Source organism: Miniopterus schreibersii (genome assembly GCF_964146895.1).
Source record: "Miniopterus schreibersii genome assembly, chromosome: 2".
In the NCBI taxonomy this organism is placed as follows: domain Eukaryota; kingdom Metazoa; phylum Chordata; class Mammalia; order Chiroptera; family Miniopteridae; genus Miniopterus; species Miniopterus schreibersii.
Genome location: NC_138102.1, coordinates 156,832,022 through 156,841,142, shown reverse-complemented (window position 1 = coordinate 156,841,142; position 9,121 = coordinate 156,832,022).

Here is a 9,121-nt window from a genome sequence, read left to right as displayed (position 1 = left end):
ACTTCAACTTTGGAATGAATGCCTTCATTTATAAAATGGATCCTGCCTTTCAGATGAGTCATTTCTAACTTCACCATAGTCTCTCAGCACTACCTCCATTTTATGTGCTCTCTTCAGCTGAGAAGTGTTTAGAGCAGCACTTTCACATTTGAAAGTGCAGGTGAATTACCTTGTTAAAAGATGGATTCTGATGCAGGACGCCTGAGATTCTGCATTTCTAACAAGTGTCTAGGGGCTACAATGCTTTGAGTAGCAAGATTTTAGATGACTCATCCAGCAGTTGCTATTTTAGGTTTTAAAAGACACTCTGAAAAAAATTAAATTAAGCCCAGGTAACAGAAAGCTAGGATGATTTCCAGTGTTAAATGGTTATGTCTCCTTGGGCCAAGAGGGACCTCTTTTGCAAGCTGAGACCTCAAGAGTAAGCTGGCAGACAGAGGCTATGCTGAACAAGCCTCCACCCTACAGAGGAGGTAGAAATCAGCCCAAATCACCGCATCCAAGGGTTAATGGCAAACTCAGATCTAATCAAGGCCATTTCAATAAGGAAGAGTTGCAGTCTGGTCGATGGGGCCCAGAAATAACCATAATTGAACAAGAGACAGTGATTTGTTTCAAAGGTGTCAATCTATATTGAAACTGGCTCCATCTATGTGTGGGTGGCAAGAGTCAAAGTCCAGGATTGAGGTGCCTGGTTCCCTGTCAAATGGGCTGAGGCTGTGAGCAGGGTGACTGCTAAAGAGAAGAACTGTATTGGGGCAGAAATCCAGTAAATCAGGATAGATCGTCATGGAGGTTGAGGTTAAGAAGAAAGCTTAGTGGGAGCCAGAAGCTCATCCAAGAGACACCAGATGCTGGGATTAGGGCAGCAAAGCTAATTTCGTACCACTGAACCTCAGCTGTTAGTGTACTATCAGAGCTGTTTCCGATTAACTCATGAATTGTGTGAGATTGAGCCTGAAGACAAGAAATGTTCAATATTTGGGGTTCAGTGGTGCTTTGAGAAAGGAAGGTGTGGCACCGCCAGATATTGTGTACCTACTAGATGCTAGGCACTCTGCTGGGTACTTGATAGGTACTGTACTTCTTCTATGTGATTGAAGTATTTTGCACTGGGAAGATAGGAGAGTAAAATGTAATCCTTTGAAGAGTTACTAGTTAGGTGGGAGAGTCAACCATTGACATAATTAGAAGTTCTCACAGTTGCCTAGTTGAAAGGGGAAGTATAAAAGCAGAACTGTCTATAGCCTTTATACACTTGACCGAATGCAAGTCATTCAAATCAATGATTAGCAAGAATAACAGTTGAATGGTATCGTGAGGAGGATTATTGCCATGAAAGGAAGTTTGCATTAAACTGAGGGAAAACACTCTTGTAAGAAATGCAAACATTAACCTCGTGATTGTGACAAAAGCCAGCCCAAGAAACACACTGTTCCCTCTCATAGGAAATACGAAATCACCTTCTCCTCCTGAGAGAACAGCTAAACTGGTGAGGAGCTACTTTGGATGACCTGTTCCCATCACTTAACCTCATATTGCCTTTTAAATTGCCTTGTCAAATCCCATTGGAGAAGCAGACTAATTTATGCTCTTTATCCAGGAGTTTAAAAAATGTCTTGCAAAATATAACTTTAATATAGGGGGGAGATAAATAAAAGTCCATATGATTACAAAGGTGATTCCTAACTTGAGCACGGTAGTGAGAGCATCAGTAAATATGGATTGGAACCTGGTTGTCGCATTGTGTGAAGTCGGCAGGGTCCATATGACTCCTGTGATGGGTAATGTAGCCCTACATTTAGTAAATCTATGAAGATGATTTTTGTCAGAATGGCTGCTTACCTAACAAAATAACCCATCCCTCAATTATACCAAAAAGGGAGTTCTTTCCATCTACTTGTGGCCACATGGTATTTTCAAGGCATACATTCAGGCCAGAAACACTCAGCCAAGGATATTTCATGGGGCATTTAGTAGTCCAACACTCAAGAAATATTTTTATCACTGATGCCTGAAATTTCACTGGTGATGTCTTCCTTTATTTAGTTTGGGTTGTACAATCTTGCCAGTTCTAGAATTCTTATTTTCTCTTAAGTACTATGTTTGCAATTAGAGCAAATTATTGCTGGTACCTTATGTGATTAACAATTTTCTGAACGCTAGGAGTGCCTTAAGTTAGATACTTGACTCAAAAGGAACAGGCAGCATGATTTTCTTCCTTAGAAAACCATAAAAATATTGTTGTATTAGGGTTCTGTAGAGAAAAAGAACCAATATATATAGAAATCATACATATTATGTAATGTTATATATTTTATGTATATAATTAAGAATATAGGAAGGGGCAAAAGTAGGGTTACAGTTGTGAGTACGTGAAAGTGTATTCTTGTATTATTATTTGTTAATTATTGTATTATTTCCATAGGAACAACTGTAAACCTTTTGGCCCATCCTGTATGACAAAGACCTTTGAAGAGCATGACCATGTATTTTAAATAATAATTATATTAATTAATTTAAATTATATTAATATAATTTTATGTATATACATGAGAGAAAAAAATTTTAAGGAACTGGTTCATGGAATTGTGGGGACTAGCAAATTCATAATTGACAGGACAGTCTGACAGGCAGGAAATTAGATATTTCAGTCTTGAGTCTGAAATCTGCACCACAGGCCAGGGAAGGCTGGTGACTCAGGCAAGGTTTCTATGTTAAATCTTAAGGCCGAATCCCTCCTTCTTTGGAAAACCTGTTTGCTCTTAAGGTCCTCAACTGATTGATCAAGGCCCACCTGCAATACGAAGCACAATCTGTTTTACTCAAATTCTACCAGTTTAAATATTAATCACATCTTAAAAATACCTCCTGCACAGCAACATCTAGGCTAGTGTTTGGCTGAACAACTGGCACCATAACCTAGTCAAGCTGACACATAAAACTACCCATCAGTTATATTCATGTAGAATATAAAAACTTCTCATATTTCTAAAAACATCTAATTATTTCTTAATAATTTTATCAATCATTGTTTAATCTAGCCCTGGCTTTTACATCTGGGCTTGAGTTTCAGTAGATCACACATTTTTAACTCCCTCTAAGACTCTGGGGAAGCTGGATTATGCCACTTCTCCTGTGGCCAAGTAGTTGTGCTCTGGATGTAGGAAGTTTCACCGTCTTCACTAGGCGCAGAGGGAAGGGCTGATCACCATGGCATTTTTGTGAAGTATCTATTTGCCCTGTCTTTGGGTTCATTCACTTATATTTAATAAAATTCCATTGGTTTACACATTACTCATAAACTGCTGTAAATTCTTTACAGTATTAACTCATTAATCCTCATCATCCATGGGTTTGGCAATATGATGATCTCCATTTTTTTTTCCGATTTAAGTAACTGGTTTAAGATCACTGTCAACTGATGGCTTTTAACCATTCTCTCGTTAGACAGCATGCATGTTAAGAAAGAGGTTTTGGCCCGGCCGGGCGTGGCTCAGCGGCTGAGCATCGACCTAGGATCCGGAGATCGAGGTTCGATTCCTGGTCAGGGCACATGCGCCGTCAGGGGTGTGTGGGAGGCAGCCCATCAATGACTCATCACTGATGTTTCTCTCTCTAAAATGAATAAAGGATACATTTAAAAAAAGAAAGGTTTTGTTACATCCAGCCTGGCTTGGAAGAAGTCAGAGATTAAAGGTTGCACCACCTCTGCTGAGCAGAATGTTTACTGGATTACTGTAGCTAACTTGAAAACAAATAAAGTTTAATCACCTCTTTTGTATCTGGAATACAATGAGCCTGAATTTTGCAACTCTAAAATTTTTCATGAGTTAATCTAATAGGTATTTCAAAAATTCTTTTGACTTAGTGATGAAGATCTCTGGAGAGAATGACCATGGGTTTGAGTCAACACTGTCCCTGTTGCCTACAGACATAGTGAGAAAACAAGCCCAGTGATTGTTCTGCAAACACATAAGAATGTACGTCTTGGCCATGGGTTTTTTGGTTACAGGAATGTGATCCTGAAAGTTGTCACCATTATAAAGTCAGGCTACAATAGACCATTTCATTGTAAGATAAGTTATGGTGTAAGGCAACTATGATATATCATGCATGTGGAATCAATTCCTGATTTTAAAAATATGCTTAAGATCAAACTGAATCAGCTTAGCAGAAAAAAATTAAATGATTGAAAATTCACCCTTGCCCCTATCCCCCCTTTTCTGTTTTTTGCTTGTTAGTAAACCAATGTAGAAAAGACACATTCTACCATGAAGGAGACTGCTATCTCATCTGATAAATCATGTAAGTTCCGGCGAATGTATGTCACCACCCTCAGGAATGACAAGTCCGTCTTTGTCACTCTTGTGGGACTTGGGCATTTGAACTTGACTAATAACCTTTTCTGGACCTTCTAAACTCTACACACAACTTCTTGGAAAATATTAAAGCCAGTATTTTCAGTTTGACAGCGTCTGGGGAAGGTCATTGAGCACTTAAACCCTTATACGTTGTTGATAATAACTCTGAAAAACCTTAGGTTTTGCTGCACTTACATTCACCGAGCCAAATCATAAGAAAATGAATATGAAATCTGTGCCCCTCACATACTCTACATTTGGCTTTATTCTCTCAAAGATAAATGCATATAAGGGCAATTTCTACAAGGCCAGTTTTGATTAAAAGGGCACATCATTGATGCTCTCAAGGTTTACATCAAGTACCTTTTACTTCACAGTGTCTTTTACTCTAAAGCTGGTTAGCCACAGATGGGTGTGTTGTTTTATCATTGAGGTAGATTAATTATAACAGTGAATGGGGAAAAGGAACCATTCCCCTTATTCTATGCAAAATTGCAAAGACAAAGCTAAATTCTACTAAGGTCAGATTCATACCTAAAAGAAAGGACAATCTCAAATGCACACTGTATTTCTTATCCAAATGTTTAAAAATATGAGACACATTTATACTCTGGCCATTTGTATGGTTTCAGGTCTTTCTGGCGTACTCAATACTTTTCATTCTCGCAATGTCATTTTGGTTTAAAAATACCACACTACATTTACATCCCAGGACCCAAAAACCTTGGAACAGCATGAAAATGATAACTAAACATTATTATTTTGTGCATCCAACAGTGCCGATTTCAAGGGACTACACAAACAAGATTCCTTGAAGTTGTTTATTGATGACAGAATCAGCGCGTAATTAAAGATCTGATGAGGAACCTGCAAACAATGAAGAACGTGTCTATTGCCAGCAAAATACAATTATTCCAGGTCATTCAGACATTACAAAGCTCTTTCACACCAGATGGTTCATATGTAACAAAACCATTTTATGTGGCTTAATTGTGCTTCTACAAAACCTTCAAAGAATGAGGTAGTTTCCTTTAGCACTCCACATCTCCATCATGACGCTTTTAGTGAGCATTTTAAGCCCTTTTAACATAACCTTTCAATAATTTTTCATGAACTCGAATGCTTATTGACAAACCCTTTATTTCCTTCTACTTGTTTTTTTTTTTTTAAAGAGAATTTCAAGAATAGCCACACACCTAGAGAAATTTGAGACTAGCAGTGGCTGTGGTGTTTCATCACAACCAAATTTAGACGTGAGAATCCATTCAGAAAACTCCACGGTTAAGCTGATATTCTCCTTCTCTATCTTTAAACTCTGATTTTAGAGCTGCTTCTTCAAACACCTATTTCCCCCCAGCCACCATATCAAGCAAGCACAAATTTTTCAGAACAGAGGGTTAAGCTCCGTGTACTAGCCAGCTGAGCACACCTTGGGACGGCCCACTCACATAGGTCAACCAAGGAACAGTTTACAGATGCACGGAGAAGCTGGCTTATTTTTAAGAGGATTCAAAGTCTACTTACAGCCATGCCCCTGAGAGAATTCCTGCATTCTTCCAAAACTCCTCAATGAGGCAGAAAGTGAGGCGGATACCTGAGTTCCTTTCTTACCCCTGAGAATGACTTTCAAAACCACGTGAAGTTAGCTTGAGGAAGCTGCATGTTGTTGCACATTTTTGTTAAAAACTAAATGATAATATTCAACTAATTTCCAAACCAATAACCTTCGCCAAAGAAAGGGGATAGTGGTAAAGACTATTTCTAAGGAGGAAAAACTGTCACAGTCTAGTCCAGTCCACAGTCTGCTCCTGGTCACTAACTCTTTTATTCAGCCTCAGGAAGCTTCACAATCTTAGAATAAAATGACTGAAGAAATGACACAACAGATCTTGTAGACAATGCAATTATAAAATAGTTACTCAAGTAAGTAGTCATGTAACCCTCAGATTATTACCTGATGACCACGGCCTAATTCTAATATCTGATGAACTGCCGCTATATTTGGTTACCTCCTAATTGGCACTATTTGTACGTGGCACCTGTGGTGAAAGCTGAAGATCCCTATGGCTGGCAGAGTAAGAAAAAAGCTCCTTTGGAGAACGCAGAAGCCCGATTCTTTTTTTCTCTGCCACTCTTTCCTTTCTTTACCTCCAGTTGTTCTTCCCCTGACATCTCTAGATAACTTTTCCTCCATAATTCAATAATGGGTAACGAGGAACCTAACCACTGTGACAGTGGACGTGCAGAGAAATCTGTCGATGAACCTACACTTCAATCATTCCCGTACCACAACTCACAGTTGGTTCTTACCATTCCAGCAGAAGATCCCACAAGTTAAACATTATGCAACTCAAGTTTGAGGCCTTACTAACTGGATCTACTGTGGGGTGAAAGATATACTTTCAGACACAATAAGATTCTTAATCCTTCAGCACTTGTGCCCAGGAGATTTTAAAGCCCACTTCATTTTCTAAGACTAAATCGTATGCCTTTATCACTCATTAAGCAAATGTTTCCATATATCTGATCCCAAGGAATCATTTACCCACAGACAATATCCTGTTGATATGCCTCATTACCAACCCCTCCGTCCAAAAAAAAAGAAAAATATCTGAGAAGTCTTTTAATGCGTGCTGAAGATGAAAAATAAATCATTTCCTTCTTCCTTTGTATTTTTAAAAGGGCTTTTGGGGCAAGAATAAAAATGAATCTCTTTGCAATAGCTTAAATGACCTTTCTTTTAAAACCTCAAACTGGGAAAAATCATTATTAAAGTTAGTCTTCCACCCGTTTTTGTTTTTGTCTGAGTAGCTGGATCCACTATTTTCAAGCTAACACTCTAAACAACTTGATTCATAATAGACATTTTCCAAAGAAAATCACTCTAGGAACATTTTACTTCAGTATTATCTGACTTGGAATTTAAGACAAGCAAAGATGCTGTAATTTGAGGTGCTCCTTTGTTAGATTTGCCATGACAACTCAGCAGTGCTCGGGAAGAATGCAGTTCACAAGCAGAGTAGAGGTTGGCAGTAAGTAGTCAACCAGGAGGAGGTAACCCACATCACAAGGCAGAGGCTGGGTCGCCCCGAACTACTGACTAGGCTGAAGAGTTCTGACTAGAGGAAAGAGGAATGGAAAAAGGGACGAATATCCTTGAAAAATGAGACGAAAATATCCATTGCAATTTCTTGTTAACAGATGTGCTCTGTCTGGCCTTTGTCTCCTTATTATCTAGCTGCATTAAATACTGCTTTTATACCTAAAATTTTAAGTTGTAGCATACAAACAACATGAGGGTAATATATGTATATATACTACTTATTTTCTAAAACTAACTGCCTAATCCCTATTGCAAGTTGTTTTAGACGTACATTTGTGAGTACTCAGTCAACATTTACCAAATTTACTGATCAAGTTAACTATAATCAACATGATCCTTGTCAATGAATAGGTTATGATTATTGAAAAGCTGGTACCCTTTGACTCCTTTTTGGGACGGTATCTGGAAAAGCAACAGCTGAACAAATGCTACTTGTAGCAGAGCAAAGTAACAGGTGTTATAAAGGGTCCGCTGAGATTACTTGCCACCATTACTATTTGTACCTTAGGTTTTTGCAAATCCACATCGCAAGGAAGAATTCTTTGATAATATTTAGCATCAGGACATGAAAGAAGGGATCTTACAATGTTTCTCTAACCCCTAAGCCCTTCGCTTCCATGCTTCCAATGAATATTTACTGCTCTAATATTTTCAGTATCAGTCATTGGAAGTGAACAAATGCTATCATTTTCTACTTAAAACACATTTACCCAATCATAAGGATAAACTGAACATATAATTTTAAAAAGAAACTTTTTAAGAAAAAAAGAATACAGTGATTGCACACCGAGTGGGGGAAATAAATACGCTTATTTGGCAGCTGATTCCACAGTGCAAAGCCCTAAAGCAGAGTCCAAACTGCAGCTTTAATAAAGGCCTCCTACCATTCTTGACTAAGACATACTCATTAATTGCCCTCAAGTATCTAAGACGGTCTGATTTGAGGCAAGCAAGACTGCTTGCTTAGATACAATTATACCAAGCAAGAGGACTGACACGGTGAAGCATTTTACCCCGGGTGTGTAACGCAGGCCGCCCGGACCTTCGGGAGTGCTCACATTACGTCATACAGTTGATGTTACGCTGCACATTCTGTCTGCCACCTCTGATCTTTTCTTATATAAACCTTTCAAGAATAAAGGATGTTTCCCAGGGAGGAAAACCATGATTCCCTAACAAAGTTTCTCGGGCATTTCCCTTTTCCTTGGTACTTTTGCAAGCAAAGGCTAAAGCAGGTATTACTAATTTATTCGCTCCTGCCAGCCGCACGGTGCACACTTCCGATGCTCACTCTTCATCTGGTACCACGAGCCAATCGTAATAAATCACTACAACCTAGAACATTCCTAATAGCAAATATCCTTAGGAAATGCTCATGTTTTGTCTGATAAAATGCTTCCTTTTAAAATCTTGGTTTCTACCGATGTGCTTTGGCAAAAGCTGACAAATTTGGTCTGAAATGGAAGAAAAAAAAACCCTGGAAAATGTGGGCAGACAAGAACATGCAAAATACATTAATCATTATCATTTAAGTGCCGCCGGCTCTGTTTATATTCACGCACATGTGAATTGCTGAATCTCATTCGATCAACCAATTAAACATTAAATAACTGCAGCCAATTATGCAAATATCAGCAACAATATTAATTTGTTG